Source organism: Chionomys nivalis, chromosome 5 (genome assembly GCF_950005125.1).
Source record: "Chionomys nivalis chromosome 5, mChiNiv1.1, whole genome shotgun sequence".
NCBI lineage: Eukaryota > Metazoa > Chordata > Mammalia > Rodentia > Cricetidae > Chionomys > Chionomys nivalis.
In genome coordinates this window covers 21,880,959-21,898,059 of record NC_080090.1, presented here as the reverse complement: position 1 = coordinate 21,898,059, position 17,101 = coordinate 21,880,959, and the positions used below count along the sequence as shown (strand labels likewise).

The following is a 17,101-nucleotide window of genomic DNA, read 5'->3' as shown; positions in this document are numbered from 1 at the left end:
AAGTAAGTTATTTTGGTTTTAAATAGTTCTGAAGCCGACTAGAAAATAGTAAAGTGTGGTCATAAATATTTTGACTATGTTCAGAAGAGACACCTTTGCCATGTAAACTTTAACTTTTCTCAGTTATTCAGTGGACCTCCAGACGAGTTTTCTCAGGAGCCAGCTTTACACCGGTGACAAAAGGAGGAAAGGTGAGTGGGAGTGGGAGACATTCAATTCCTCAGTCCAGGACAGACTCTTACTTGATGCTCAAGTGCATATCGCTAAACTCTTAACAAATTTACCATGCTTTTCAAAAGTTTGGCTATTGTAACTTTGTTCCAGCTTTGGTTAAATTACTTAAATTGGCTGTGTTTTGACCTGCTACCCTAAACTATTGCTGTGTGACTACAAATGATTTGAGTTAAGCCTAGAGTGAGCACTCTGCCTCTGTGGTGTTTGTTTTGGTTTTAATTCATTTGCACTGTGTTTTGTCTTTGTGTGGATCATGTCTTATACTATTTAAAAATTGAGAATGGGCTTGCCGGAAATCTGTTTAGTTTTTTTTTTTTGGGGGGGTGCGCGCTGGTTTTTTGAGACAGAGTTTCTCTGTGTAACTGTCCTGGCTGTTCTGGAACTTGGCTTTGTAGGTCATTCTGGCTTGAAACTCACAGAGATTCGCTTGCCTCTACCTCCTGAGTGCTGGGATTAAAGGCAGTTAGCCTTTTGTCAATTCAAATCTCTTCTCCCAGACCCAAAAGTTATCATCCATGCCATAGGAGTGAAGAGTGATTCTCCATTTAGTTGGTGTCCAAGTCCAGATAGTCTCAGAGGTCCAACTTTTCAAAACACAGTGGTTAATTTTTTTGGCTAAAAGTATCTCCTTTTGTAGCTAACTTACAGAACTTTTGATTAGTAGAAACAGCATCCTGTGCTTTCATCAAAGTGGGCCAAGCCACAGAAGGAGTCGGAACACAGTTGTAAATGTAGTTTCTGTCAGGCTTTTAGATTTCTGGTAGCTGTTTTTGAGACTCATAAGACTTACTAGAAAAGCTAAGTGGTCTCACCAGTTCTTAGTATCCTTATGATTTGTAGTATAAAAATTTGAGAGTGACTCTGCTAAGTTTTATTCCACATGATGCCCAAGCCAGAAAATGTTTATTATGAACTAAAATAAAAATTTTAATGATGATGTATATATGTAAGATCTAAGAATATGCTGGCCGGTGGTGGCGCACGCCTTTAATCCCAGCACTTGGGAGGCAGAGGCAGGCAGATCTCTGTGAGTTCGAGGCCAGCCTGGTCTACAAGAGCTAGTTCCAAGACAAGGCTCCAAAGCTATAGAGAAACCTTGTCTCGAAAAACCAAAAAAAAAAAAAAAAGTAAGAGTTAAGAATAAAAGTACAGCTTTTAAAATTTAGTTTTATGTGTATGGGTGTTTTACCTGCATGGTTATCTGTGCACTACTTGCATGACTCATACAGGAGGAGATCAGAAGATCAGAAGAGAGTGTCAGATACCCTGAAATTGTAGGTATAGATAGATGGTGAGTTGCTATGGGTGCTGTGAATCAAATCTGGGTCCTCTCCAAGAACAGCAAGTGCTCTTAACCACTGAACCATTTCTCCAGCCCATTTATTTGATTTTTTTTTTTTTTTTTTTTTTTGGTTTTTGGTTTTTCGAGACAGGGTTTCTCTGTGGCTTTGGAGCCTGTCCTGGAACTAGCTCTGTAGACCAGGCTGGTCTCGAACTCACAGAGATCCGCCTGCCTCTGCCTCCCGAGTGCTGGGATTAAAGGCGTGCGCCACCACCGCCCGGCCCATTTATTTGATTTTTGAGACAAGGACTCACTATCCTGGGCTGGCCTGAAATTGGCTATGTAGATCAGGCTCATCTTGCAAACTGTAAGCCTTCTCTAGTTTCCTAAGTTCTTGTGTACAGATGTGGGGCCCAGTGCCCAGGAAGTTACATGTGTTTGTTTTGTTTTAGCACTCATCTTTCTAATTTCTTCCAGTTTTTTGGTTTGTTTGTTTGTTTGTTATAAAAGAATTGGGGCCTAGGCTGGTGGTGGTAGTGCACACCTTTAATCCCAGCACTTGAAAGCAGAGGTAGGCAGATTTCTGTGAGTTTGAGGCCAGCCTGGTCTGTAAAGTGAGTTCCATGACAGCCAGAACTACATAGTGAGACCCTGTCTCAGAAAAACAAAAACTGGGCCTATGTTTCATGTATACTAAGTAAACTCTGTTACTGAGTCACAGCCTCAGATTCATTTTTAAGATTTATGTATCTGTCTTGTGTGGGAATTTATGCATTTGAGGGCAGTGCCTATGGAGGCTAGAACAGAAGAAAGCACCACTTAGGAGCTGGAGTTACAACCTGTTGTGAACTGTTGTGTGGTTTCCAGAAATTGAACTCAGGTCCTCTGCAAGACCAGTAAGCACTTTAATTGCTGAGCCAACTTCAGTTCCCTCAAATTTAGTTTTAATTGTTCATATCAGATGTTTGCTTTGTAAGTGCTCATGTGAGGTATCTTTTAAACCTGATTTCTGAGTATAAGACTAGGGAATGTTTGTATATATGTATTTCTAAATATGTCTCTGTCCCTTCCATCCCCATACAAGGCTGTCCTGGAACCTGTTCTGTAGACCAGCCTGGCTCTAAATACATTCCTTTCCTTTTCTTTTTCTTTTTTTTTTTAAAATATTTATTTATTTATTTATTATGTATACAATATTCTGTCTCTGTGTGTGTCTGCAGGCTAGAAGAGGGCACCAGACCTCATTACAGATGGTTTGTGAGCCACCATGTGGTTGCTGGGAATTGAACTCAGGACCTTTGGAAGAGCAGGCAATGCCCTTAACCACTGAGCCATCTCTCCAGCCCCATCTTTTTCTTTTTTTTAAAGATTTATTTATTTATTATGTATACAACATTTTGCCTCTATGTATGCCTGTAGGCCAGAAGAGTGCGTCAAATCTCATTACAGATGTGGTTGCTGGGAATTGAACTCAAGACCTCTGGAAGAGCAGCCACTGCTCTTAACCGCTAAACCATCTCTCCAGCCCCTCTAAATGCATTCTTAAACTAAATATCAATAATTTCTTTTTGTTTTGTTTCTGTTTTTTCAAGATAGGGTTTCTCCTTTAACAATTCTGGCTGTCGCTGTCCTGGAACTCTCTTTGTAGACCAGGCTGGCCTTGAACTCACAGTGATCCACCTTTGCCTCCCAAGTGCTGGGATTAAAGGCATGAGCCACCACCGGCCAGCCATCAATAATTTCTTTGTTCATTGATTTCTTCTTCTTTGTCTGTTAACATACCTTATAGTATTTGTTTCTTCTATAATGTTCACAAGTTTGTAACTGTCCCCTGTGTGATTCAGTTTTGATGCAAAAAGGGATAATTTTCTCCAAGATGATGAGCCCTGCGGTGAACCTCACCAACAGATGATTAAGAATGTGATAACAGCCAGACGATGGTGGTGCACACCTTTAATCCCAGCACTCAAGAGGCAGAGGCAGACATATCTCTGTGAGTTCGAGGCCAGCCAGTTCAACAGAGCGAGTTCCAGGACAGGCCCCAAAGCTACAGAGAAACCCTGTCTCGAAAAACCAAAATAAAAAAAAATTTAAAAAAAGGAATGTGAGAAGGAAATATTTTTTTCTCAAGTGAATCTACATTATCTTTAGACAGTGCAGATAAAGAATTTTAAACCATTTTAGTTTTTTTTTCCCACATCTGTTTGGAAGAGTAAAGGGTTCATAAAAGTTGAAGTTTTGATGACAGTACAGCAAGTAGACACTTCTAGGTCATGATTTTTGTTGTTGTTGTTGTTTTAGGGCTGATTAACTTTTATCACCACTACCCAGGGGCTAGATTTCCTATCGATATGTCAAGACTCTTGGCAGTGGTCATGAGTTAGGCATTTGTATTTTATGAGATTGGAGGTTTTTGTTGCATGAAGGCTGTGGAGGAGAAAAGGAAATATGTTGAAAAAATAACTTGACTACCCTTTACTGCCTTTTTTACTGGATAAGGACCCTCCACCCCCACCCACTTCCAAAACCTGCAGGAAAGATTTTAGGTAGCATCTTGGTGTACATTGAATCCTATTTTTTAGTCTGTGTATCACAGCTGTAAAATTCTTGTCTAAGGACATTTCAGTGTTCTGATTATTATCAGAGAATAAGGATTTTGTTGTTGTTTATTTCTCCCTCTCTTCTAAAGATGGACTCTCATGTAGCCCAGTTTGGCCTCAAACTCATTATGTAACTGAGCATGAACTGAACTTCCAGTCTTAGATAGCCTCTGCCTTCCTAATGCCATCACAGCATGTACCACCATCCTGGTTTTATTTTTTTGAGAGCACCTCATCTTGAGCTCACTACATAGCTCAGACTGACCTTGAACTCGCACCACCACCACCACCACCACCACTACTACTACCACCACTACTACTGTTCAATGTCCTGAGTGCTAGCATTATAGGTATGGGTGACCACGCCTGACTTTAGATTAGAGGTTATTAAAATCAAATGACTAGTCAAACTATGTTATTGGTAGATTTACTACTATATTGTTCTTGCTGTATAAAAGTTACACTGATCTAGGAAATAGCTAAATTATAAAAAAGCAGCAAGGCTCCAAAGTGTTGAGTATTGTGGTGCACATTTTTAATCTTGGCACTCAGGAGGCAGAGGCACTGAGTTTGGGAGCTAGTCTTGTGTACACAGTGTGTTTCAGGACAGAGCTATATATAGAGAGACCCTGTCAGAAAAAAAGGAAGGGCGAGAGAGAGAGAGAGAGAGAGAGAGAGAGAGAGAGAGAGAGAGAGAGAGAGAGAGAATCAATCCAGTCTGAAGTTTCTACTATATAGCATTGGCGTTAGAGTTGTTTTTAAATTTATTTATTTATTTTTGGCTATGTGATAATTGTCTTTCTGTGTCTGGGTTACCTCACTCAAAATAATGTTTTCTAGCTCCATCCATTTTGAGGCAGGAGAATCTTGACTGTAAGGGCAGTGTGTGCACCCTGCATGTCCCAAATCCTCCCCCCCCCAAGAAAAGAACAAGAGTGTTATGCTGTGGCTTCTGAGATATACTTAATAAAGGATCATCAGAAAGACACCACACTGAACTTGTATATATTTTTTAAAGGTTTATCTCTTTTTATGTTATGTTCATGTGTGTTGTGTGACAAAAGTTTGCCTGTGGAGAAACAACACATATCACCCCAGATAGGGAGCCTACCACAGACTAAAGTATGGATACCACCAGAATCCATCTTGCAGGAATATGGGCAAGAGGTAACTTACAGACGCAGAGATAATTTACAGACAGGTATAGTGACTTTTTTTTTTCCTTTTTTTTTTTATCTTGGTTTTTCAAGACAGAGTTTCTTTGTGTAGCCTTGGCTGTCTTTGACTGGCCTCGAACTCAGAGACATCCATTGTTACTGCCTCCCAAGTTAAACTTGTTAAACACCGATTAAAGGTGTGCCACCACCGCCCAGATTCAAGTTTGCCATAGAAACCAGGTGGTAGTGGTACACACCCTTAATCCCAGCCCTAGAGAGGTATATAAGACAGCTCTCACTCACAGTCTCATTCTGAGATTCCTGGAAGCAAGATCGCTTTTTCGGACTGAGGTAGAGGTAAGAACCAGTGGCTGCCTGTTTTAATCTCTGAACTTCAGGCAAGCCTTGGTGCCAGAGGGGGTCTTTCTGTGTGGTTCAGGCCAACCCAGTGCTGCTGTATTCTTTGTACCTTCTAAGCTGGAAACGGTCATTCTGCTTAGCCTCCTGAGTGTGGAAATTGTAGACATGCACTACCATGCCCAGCTTATTGTTGTTTTAAGCCTGTTTATTTTTATTTTAAGTAGTGTATTTGGAGTCACACTTTTTTTTTTTTTTTTTTGGTTTTTCGAGACAGGGTTTCTCTGTGGCTTTGGAGCCTGTCCTGGAACTAGCTCTTGTAGACCAGGCTGGTCTCGAACTCACAGAGATCCGCCTGCCTCTGCCTCCCGAGTGCTGGGATTAAAGGCGTGCGCCACCATCGCCCGGCATTGGAGTCACACTTTTTAATTTCTGTAATCTACAGTTCAGTGATGTAAGAGAAAACGGAAGTATGAATGACTAACAGTGTTAATGGGGACAGAATTCTGATAGGAAAGGTAAATCGGAATGGAAACAGTGGGAATAGATGATCCTGTATGTTCACTTAAATTGATAAATGAGTTTGACTGTTCTCAAAATTTTTTGTTTGTTTTTTTGTAACAATCTGGCTGTCCTGGAACTTATTCTGTAGACCAAGCTGGCTTCTAACAGAGATCTGCCTGCCTCTGCTTCCCAAGTGCTGGGTTTAAAGGCCTAGAGTGCATTCTTAACATGCTCCAAAGCAACACCACTAGAATCAAAGCCTAAAAGTATAAGCCCTGGCATTTGGTATTATTAACATAGAGAATGGGACATTAATCTGTAGAATAAACAGTTTCTTTCTCACCTCCTCCCCTTAAAAAAATATAGGTTCTTATGTAGTCCAGTCTGGACTGCGAATTAGTTGAGAATGATCTTGAACTTTTGAGCTTCTTGCCTCCACCTCGTAAGTGCTGGAGATATAGTTGTGAGCCATCAGTACAGCCTTGACTGAGAGTTAACTGAATCCTAGTGGGGTCCCCCTCCTCCCCACCCCAATGGTTTCTCTATAGCTTTGGCGCCTGTCCTGGAATTCATTTTGTAGACCAGGCTGGCCTTGAACTCACAGAGATCCACCTGCCTCTGCCTCCTGAGTGCTAGGATTAAAGGCGTGTGCCATCATTGCTCTATGAATCCTAGTGTGTTATGAGATTCTTGGATGGGGAAAAGAAATAGCTGAGTCCTTGAATAACAGAGTCACTTAGCTGGGCACAGTGGCATACACTGTTACCCTAGTTATCCTAGCACCCAGAAGCCTGAGGCAGGAGGGTGACTTTGAATTTGAGACAAATCTGGGCTAAAATAGCAAGTTTTCAGGTGAGTATATGCTACATTAGTCCTTGTCTCAATTGCCACCTCCCCAAAAAAGCTCCCTAGGTAATTCCATTAGAATACCTTCTCACTCTCAGAATCTTTTCATCTATACAAATGTTTCTTTGTAGTGATGGAAGTAAGAGGAAACATGAATCCTTTTTTTGTTTGTTTCAATTGTGTTTTTGTTGTTTGAGACAGTGTTTTTGTGTGTAGCCTTTGCTGTCCTGGAACTCACTCTCTAGACCAGGCTGGCCTTGAACTCAGATTCGACTGCCTCCTGCCTCCCACGTGCTGGGACTAAAGGCATGAGCCACCATGCCCAGTGAAGTCTTTTTACCCTTGACTTTCCTCACCCATTTTGTTCCCACTCAATCTTTTCTCTAAGAAGAGATATTTCCTAAGATTCTTGCCTGGGACTTTCTTTCTTAGAGCTTAATTAGTCTTAGGTACTGATTTAGTTTGTTTTTAATAAGATTTCGATTACAGGGTATCTGATTTTGAAATTTCTGTTTAGATAATTTGTAATTTGGTATATCTATCTCTAATTTATTTCTTCAAAAAATTTGAATTCTGTTTTTACTTGAGTGGGTGTGTGTATACATGTGCCATGATGTACTTGTGGAAACCAGAAGACAGCTTGCAGGAGCTGATCATCTCTTACCACATGGGTCTAAGTTCTACATCTTCTGCATTGGTTCTGACTACCTTCATAACATTTCAGCTTGGATTTAAACATACTAGAATTAGTCTTCCAGGTGCCAACTTGTCATTTGAGGCATTTGATTTGTGTTCTCAAAATGTGTCTTTAACTTTTAGTTTTAGAATTATTTTATGAAGCTAAATACTGTTTACCCTATAGTGTTTCTAATGTCCATTTCCCATTATTTCCATGTGCCACCAATCTGAAGCAACTATAATAGCTTTTAAACTCGTTTCTCAATTTTGGATTGTCTTCCCATCTTTCTTTTAAAGATTTATTTATTTTATGTATATGAGAGGCTTATCGACTTTATACCAGAAGAGGGCATCAGATCCCACTATAGATGGTTATGAGCCACTGTGTGGTTGCAGGAAATTGAACTCAGGACCTCTGAAACAGCAGCCAGTGCTCTTAACCTCTGAGCCATCTATTCAGCCCCTGCCTTATCTTTGCCAAAATAACCTCCCTGATGATACCCAAGGAGGAATGGGCGCACGCATGAACTCACTCTTTGTACTCTTATTGGGTTTTGTTCACAGTATGGGGAGGCTGGACCAGGACTTTGTAGATGCTCAGCAAGCACTGCACCACTGAACCTCCTGTTTGACTAGCTCATTAAAGTTAGTTAAAGCTGACGCACATGCTTTCGCTTTCATTTTGTTTTTCTTTCTGGGTAGTCAGAATATCATTGTCATTGCCATCTTCCTCTTTCTCGACTTTATCTTTCTTCTCTTTGAAATTTTATTCATCGTCTTAAAAGCTTGTTTTCCCTTTTTCCCAAAAGTAAAAATAGCACTTTACTCCCACCACCCCAGACAGGGTTTCTCTCTGTAACAGCCCTGGCCATTCTAGAACTAACTCTATAGACCAGGCTGGCCTTGAAGTCAGAGATATCCCTCCCACCCCCGCCCCTGCCTCCCAAGTGCTGGGATTAAAGGCATGTGCCACCACCAGACACTTTCTTTAATTATAACATTTTAATTTGTTTTCTTTTTGAGGCAGGCTCATTGTGTAGCTCAGGTTGGTCTTATGACTTAGGATTTCTAGCCTTGGCCTCTTGTATATATTTTTAATGTTCTTGATATTTGTACCCTTTTGTTAAAATAGTTACTTTCCCCAGTTGGTTAGTTGGCTATACAAGGGATTATAGAGGTATTATTTAGTTGTAGTTTCTGCCAGGTGTGGTGGCCCACGCCTTTAATCTCAGTACTGGGGAGGAAGAGACAGGCAGAACTCTGTAAATTCAAGGCTAACCAGAATTATGTTGAGACTCTATTTAAATAATAATAATATATTTTCAGCTTTATCAACTGGTACATTGATGCATACCAGTTTGCTTGTCTCAGATAGACTGCTCGGTAGTTCAAGAGTCTTATAATGTGGCTAGATTACCCAACACCTCTGTACAGTTGGGTTGCTTTGTGCTATCAGATTTTTGCACAGTGGAAAATAGATACCCTGATCCCAAAATACCCAGTTTTCCTTCTGTTCCTGTATCCAGTGTACAAAAGGATAAAATGGTGGTTATTTGTTCCATCCAAATATTTAGTAATAGAAAGTAACCCAAAGTCCTGACTCCCATAAACACTTGATTTTTTTCAATTATTTATTTATTTATTTATTGAGGTAAGACCTCACGACATAGCCCTGGCCACCCTGGAACTTAACTATGTAGACAGTCTGTTTTGGAACTCATATAGAGATGCATCTTCCTCTGCCTCCTGAGTGCTGAGATCAAAGGTATGCATCACCACACCTGGCCCCATAAACATAATTTATGTAGTGTGAATCTCCTGCTTTGTATTTCAGTGCTAATAGGATAGTAAATAGTATACTATAATAATGTAACTGGCAGTATTACCAGAAAATTGGCTTGGAGAATTATTTGTTATGAGGAAGAAAAATATTAAAGTGAGAAAATGAACATTTTCTCTTGTAAATAACTTAATTTTACCAGGCAGTGGTAGCACACACCTTTAATTTCAGAACTTAGGAGACAGAGATGGGTGGATTCCTGTGAGATCCCTGGTCTTATAGAATGAGTTTCAGGACTGGCTCCAAAGCTACAGAGAAACGCTGTCTTGAAAAACCAAAATAAATAAATAAATAATAAAATAAAAAAATTTTTAACTTATTTTTTAAAGTATCTATTTTTTTTGTTTGTTTGTTTTGGTTTGGTTTTGAAATAGGGTTACTTTGTGTAACCCTGTCTGTTGCTGTCCTGGTATTTGATCTGTAGACCAGACTTGTCTTAAATTCACAGATCTACCTATCTGCCTCCCAAGTGCTGGAATTAAAAGCATGTGCCACCATCATCTGGATAGTATCTTTAGTTTTTGAAATTAAAATATAATAGCATATATTCTCCCTTCTCTTCTCTCTTCAATGCCTCCCTGTACTCCTCTGCTCAAATTCATGGCCTCTTTTTCTTTAATTATTGTTTTACACACATACACACTTCTAAATATATAAATATAACCAGTTCAGTCTGTTTAATATCACTTGTATGTATATTATTTCAGGTCTGATCACTTGGTATTGGATAATGAATTAGGGCTCTTTTCCCTGGGGAAGACTTTCTCCCATTGTCTTTTTCTCTCCCCTGTCAATGTTTCTTTGTCTAGGGCTGGGGCCTGGTGAGGGTTCCCGTTCCATGTTAGCTTGTCTATTGGTGTTATCCTTCTTCAGGTCTTGTTTAGGTAGCCACAATGAGGCTTCATGGGTGTAGCTTCTTTAGTTTCTAGATGTAGAGAACCTGGTGCCCTGTTCCAGCAGATAACATCTAAAACACAATTCCAGCACCTAAAGCTTAGGGATCCTCTGGGGTGGGGAGCAGATTGTAAGAGCCAGAATAAAATGAATTTTAAATGAGCTGGTTTTGTTTGGAAACAAGAATTGATAATAAGGAAAGGAGGACTAATTCCAGATGATAATGGGATCTAGAAAAGCAGATCTGTCTTCTTAGTGGAAACTAAAACCTTACCTCATTTAAATATAGATGTTCATGTAGGAAAGTTAGCTGCATAGCAGAATGAAACATGGTTGGCCTGAGAGAATGCTGGGAAAATAGAAGTCATAAGAACTGACTATAGCCTTTAATCCCAGCACTTGGGAGGCAGAGGCAGGCGGATCTCTGTGAGTTCGAGACCAGCCTGGTCTACAAGAGCTAGTTCCAGGACAGGCTCCAAAGCCACAGAGAAACCCTGTCTCGAAAAAGCAAAAAGCAAAAAAAAAAAAAAAAAGAACTGACTATAGGGCTGGAGAGACAGCTTAGCCGTTAAGAGCATTGACTGCTCTTCCAGAGGTCCTGAGATCAATTCCCAGCAGCCACATGGTGGCTCACAACCATCTATAATGAGATCAGGCATACATGCAGGCAAAATACTGTATATATAATAAATAAGTCTTAAAAAAAAAACTGACTAAAACCAAGTTCTTAGTAAAAGGATCAAGGACAGTACCCCCTATAATGTTACTGAGATGTTTCTGTCAGGCCCAAGATAAAGTAAAGTCATCAGTCATCAGACTAGTTTTTATAGGTCCTAGACTGAAGGATTTAACATGAATCTAAGGAAAGTTAAAACAAAATGTCAGCCAAGCAGTGGTATTGCACATCTTTAATCCCAGTACTCAGGAGGCAGAGGCAGGCGGTTCTCAGAGTTCGAGGCCAGCCTAGTCTACAGGTAGAGTTCCAGCTTGGACAGCCAGGGAGGGCTACACAGAGAAACCCTGTCTCACAAAACAAAATAATGTCAACATAGAGGCAATAGAAGTGTAGCTCAGTGGTGGTGTTTATCATGCCTGTGTGAGCCCTGAGCTCAATTTCTAGCACCAGTAAGGATTCAGATTAATAGCTTACTTGCTAGAAATACATTGAGTTTTTAGCAGAATATTCTTAGTTTTCACCAAAACAGTAAAGTTAGAGGTTCTTTATCTTATGTTGGATTCATCTTGCCATTTATGTTGGTTACTGATAAATAAATGCTTTATCTGAGGCACAAATCCATTTAGCACTTGCAATTTTAGGTTAGGAGATGTGACATTTTACTCAGTTGCTATGATGCATTGGCCACGTTCATAAATTTATATTAATAATGATAGCTTTATCCAGCCGTGGTGGCTCATGTATGTGTAACCCCAGTACTGGTCTGGTGGAAGGAAGGATCAATGCAAATCTGAGACCAACGTAGATTATATAGTGAGTTCTAGGCTGCCCTGGGCTATGTGGTAATAACTTATCTCAAACAAAACAAATATCTCCGTCCTCCAGATAAAGTGCAGGAGTAATAATAGGGATAGTAATGGTGCAGCCTTGAGAATTTAGTGGCTTAAAAAACAAAAACCAGTTAATAGCAGGCAGTGGTGACATACACCAGCAGGCGAATCTCTGAGTTGGAGGCCAGCCTGGTCTACAAAGTGATTCTAGGACAGCCAGGGCTACACAGAGAAACTTGTCTTGGCAAACAAAAAACAAACCAAAGCAAAAAAAAAAAATTTATTTCTTAAAATTATGTGTATGTGTCTGGGGAATGCAGGTATCCACAGAGGCCAGAGACATTGGATCCCACAGGAGTTAGAGGTGGTGGTGCCGTGCAGTGTGGGTTCTGGAAAGGGAACTCTGATCCTCTGTAAGATGGGTAGTGTAGTCTCAGCAGTTTTAGTTAATTAATGATAAAGTTCAGAATCTTTCCTCAGTTGGTCATTATATGTTTTAAGAAGTTTTTTGTTGCCGGGCGATGGTGGCGCACGCCTTTAATCCCAGCACTCAGGAGGCAGAGGCAGGTGGATCTCTCTGAGTTCGTGACCAGCCTGGTCTACAGAGCTAGTTCCAGGACAGGCTCCAAAGCCACAGAGAAACCCTGTCTCGAAAAACCAAAAAAAAAAAAAAAAAAGTTTTTTGTTGTATATTTTTAAATTTTGGGGACAGGGACTTACTCTGTAGCCCTGACTGGCCTGAAACCTACCATGTAGACCAGGCTGGCCTCGAACTCCCAGAGATCCGCCTGCCTCTGTCTCCCGAGTGCTGGGATTAAAGGCGTGTGCCACTACCGCCCGGCTAGCACGTGTGGTTTGTTATACAGAACTTTCATCAGTAAGGAAGTCCTGAATTTTTCTTTTTATTTATTTTTTATTTTTATTTGTTTTTTGAGACAGGGTTTCTTATGTAGCCCTGGCTGCCCTGGAACAAACATGTAGACCAGGCTAGTCTTAGACTCATAGAGATCTTCCTGCCTCTGCTTCTTGAGTTCTAGGGTTAAAAGCATGTGTGCCACCAAACCTGTTCACCAAAAATTTTTAAATAAGAGATTCTTGATTATGTTTCTGCTGACATTTAGTTAATAGTTTGTCATATAGTTAGCTAAAAAAACTTAAGCTCTATTATTAATACAGGAAAAAAACCACTAGATCACTTGGATTTATTACTGAACTTGAAATAACACCTGGATCCACACACACACACACACACACACACACACACACACACACGCACACACACACACACACCATCCTCAAATAGTTTACTCTTTAACCTTCAGTTTGACAGGAGTCGGGCTATTTTTAGAGTATAGGCGGTAGAGCTAATCTAAACTCCTCCTGCTACCTGAGACAGTGATCTCCCCAGCTCTTCAGCTCAGCATGGTTTGTTCTGGACCATATTTTACATGTTAATTGACCAGAGTGGAAACAGTGGAGAGTTTTGGGGTATGTAATGCATTGAAAAATGAAAAAGGTGGTTGGGGCTTGACTCAAAATAGATTTGTTGATGAATGGAAGAGATTCTGCAGTGGCTATGATATTAAAGTTGTAGGGCACAGTTAATTGTTTGTGTCTGCTTTAGTTTGGTATTATCTTAAGATAGCTCAGGGTGCTAGAACAAAATAACGACTGGTGGCCTAAACAACATAATTTAATTCCCTTATTATTCTAGAGGGTAAAATCTAAGAGTAATGTACTAGTGTGGATGGTTTCTGGCCACGGATATCTTTCACCTTCGGAGTTCTCCTCCACGTGTGCCCTCACGTGCTAGAGAAAAGGGGAGAAATAAAGGACTCTGTTTCTCACAAAGGTAACAATCCTGGAATGAGGCTATTCTCCTCTAAACCTGATTGTATCCTAAAGACTCCATCTCTAAATGCTATCACATTGGAAGTTATGCTTTCCATATATACATTGTAGGTGGTCACTGCAGTTTCTGCACTAGAGTTGAATTAGTTGTATTTAATTTTGACTGAAACTAAGGAGAATTATAGCATCTCTCAAGAGTAGTAGTTGTATTGACATAATTTGTGTGTGTATATGAGAGAGAGAGAGAGAGAGAGAGAGAGAGAGAGAGAGAGAGAGAGAGAGAGAGAGAGAGAGTATACGTGCACATACTTGATATACAAGTATGCTGCAGCATGCGTGTCGGGGCAGAGACAACAACTTCAGAGGGCTGTCCTCACTTTCCACCTTGTTTGTGGTAGGGTCTTTGCTTGCGCCTGAGTATACCATACTAACTCGACTGCAAGTTTCTTGAATTCTCTTTTCTCTAGCTCCCATCTTTCCTAGGAACACTGACGTGACAGATGTGAGCTTACCATATCTTGCTTTTTTTGTGGCACCTGAGGATTTGAACTCATCCTTAACACTTGTGTGTCGCAAGCACTTTCTTTACCCACTAAACTATCTCTTCAATCTGTAATTTCTTGATTTTATAGAGAAGTAGTTTCCCAAAATGGGAAATTTTTAGTCTCATTAAAAGATTCTATAAGATGATCCAGTGGTGTATAGATAATGTTGAATACTTGTTTGGCATATATTCTAGAAAATAATTAAATACCTTTTAAAAATTATTACGTTTTTCTTATTTTGTGTGTGTGCCACGGTACATGTGTGGTCTGAGAACAATTTGGAGCCCGTTTTCCTTCCACCATGTGAGTCCCAAGGTTCAAACTCAGATTCGCAGACTTGGTACCAGGTCAGGTACACTACTGAGCTATCTTGCTAGCCCTATATTTTTAAAAATTATTTTGTTTTATTATGTGTATGGGTGTTCCTGCCTGTGCAGCACATGTGTGCTTGGTGCTTCTAAAGACCAGAAGAGGGCGTCCTGTTCCTTAGAACAGATGATTGTGAGCTGCCATGTGGGTACTGGGGAATTGACCCTGGGTCTTCTGAAAGAGCAGCCAGTGCTCTTAAGCTCTGAGCCATCTCTCCAGCTCCCCTATTTTGTGTTTTTGAGATAGGGTCATATTTTGTAGCTTTGGCTGGCTGTTACTCTGAATGTAACCCATGTTGGCCTCTAACTCTTGGCAGTTCTCTTGCCTCAGCCTCTCAAGTGCTGGAATTACCAATGTGTGTTTCTAAGCTTTGCTAACTTTAATACTGAATACAATCCGATTGTAAGTGTATAAATATATATTGGGGGTAGATGCCCAAAGTTTACACTGAAGTTCATTAATAAAATTTTGATCACTGCTTTTTTCTACAGTTTTTTTTTTTTAACTTTTATTTCACTCGCAGTGGTGGTTTGCTTGCATGTATGTCTGTGTGAGGTTGTCAGGTCCTCTGGAACTGGAGTCACAGGTAGTTGCGAGCTGCCATGTGGATGGTGGAAATTGAACCCACGTCCTCTGGAGGAGTAGCCAGTGCTCTTAAGCTCTGAGCCATCTCTCCAGTCCATCTGCACAGGTTTTAATGTAAAATTCTTCTAATGTATAACTCTTTTTGAATAGCTACAGGTTGACTATCCCTTTCTTAAACTGCTCAGGACCAGAATTATTTTATGTTTCAGTTTGTCACATTCGTAGTTCTTATTGCAGTATTGGGCCTTGAGCCCAGGGCCTCGTGCGTGCTGGCCAAGCACTCCATTAAACTATACTTTCAGACCAGATTTGGAATGTTTGCATATAAATATAGGAACATCTGAAATGCTCTAAAATTTGAAACTAATTAGGAAACTAATTCTCAAAGAGTGTCACAATTTGGGGGCATTTGAAACTTAAACTAGGGACACTCAAGTCTTTTTTGTCTTTTTGAGGCCAGCGTCTCATGTAACCCACAGTACCAACAGCTAGAATTTTCTAAGGATAGGTAACCCTGAACTCAGATCTATCTTCACCTCTCAAGTCCTGGGATTACAAGCATGTGCTACCCTGTCCAGCTTTCTGTCTGTGATTTTATAGATGGAAAGAGCAAAGTCTAGCAAGAATCATGAGCTCATCATATACAGTGTACAGTCTGTTAATGGCTTCACTCATTCGCTGGGATCTTGAACTTCTACTTTTTAGTCTGGAACTGATTTTGTTATCTAAAGATTAAGATACTATCTGCTGTGGTTTGCATAAGCATTCACAGGGTTTTACACTTCTAAATTTAATAATAAGGTCTGTCAACTCTATCTCAAAAAGAAGATCGTTTTTTGGAAGAACTTTAGTTCATTTTCTCTCCCAAAAGACTATCCTGTAAACTCTGGATATGAAATGAACATCGTGGCTCCCTTTTCCCTGCCTCTCAGAGCAGGTCACAGAGGCTGGGTAAGCCTTTTCTAGAACAATTCGACAAGTTCATACATTCCCAACCTCCTGGAGAGGATGCTCTTTAGTTATGAGAAAGGTTTTCAGGAGCTGCTGTTTTTATCTTCTTGAAATGGATAATAGTGGAGTAGGAATGTGACATGGTAGACGGTTTAGTTCTAGAAGTGGAAGAATATCTCTGCTACTCCTGATCTACCGTGACAGTGATCTGCTTTATGACTAGTAATGACATAACTTTCCTTGTTTCATAGGACTTTTACAGTAATTTAATTAATTTTAAACCTATAGATTCAGGGTTGGGGAGGTTACTGAGGTGCTAAAGAATATCAATAGTGACTATTGAGAAGCAAAGCCAAGTACTGTGTGGGAAATGCTTTACCAAAATTCATCCAAATGGGATGGGAAAGGTGGCTCAGAGGTTGAGAGCACTTACTTGACTTGGGAAGACCTAGGTTCGTTTCTCAGCACCTGCATGGTGGCTCACAAACTATTAACTCCAGTTTCAGGGAACCCAACACCATCATCTGACCTTCTCAGGCACATATGTGATACACATAGCTACATACATGCATGTATGCATGCATGCATATAAGCAAAAAATCTCACACAAAAATCTTTGTTTAAAATGATGTACACGTCATTTAAGGAGGGAAAAGATGCCAGTTGTGGTGGCTTTCAGCTGTTAAAAGTAATCTGCTCTGGAAATAGCTTGTGTACAGCTGTTCACATCTTGTGTCTTTCATCACTGCTCTCTAGGTGTTCTCAGACGCAGTCCTGTTTTTTATTTTTGTTTTTGCATATTTTAACTTCTTCATTGTGGCCTGCTACAAGCATTCTTTGGGCAGCTGTCTCTGCAGAGGGCAGTTTTTATGAAACAGTGTAGGTTTCTGTAAAGGAGAGAA

At 40.2% G+C, this 17,101-nt stretch overlaps 1 protein-coding gene across 3 annotated transcripts in view; it reads left to right on the top strand.

The window, feature by feature from the left end:
• Dcaf8 (DDB1 and CUL4 associated factor 8) overlaps nucleotides 1–17,101 on the top strand; it is a 45,906-nt gene that overhangs the window by 1,034 nt on the left and 27,771 nt on the right. For all 3 annotated transcript variants that reach the window (XM_057769979.1, XM_057769977.1, XM_057769978.1), the window contains one exon: nucleotides 124–191. The gene's annotated coding sequence lies outside the window, so the exon portion shown is untranslated. The remainder of the gene's footprint in view (nucleotides 1–123; nucleotides 192–17,101) is intronic.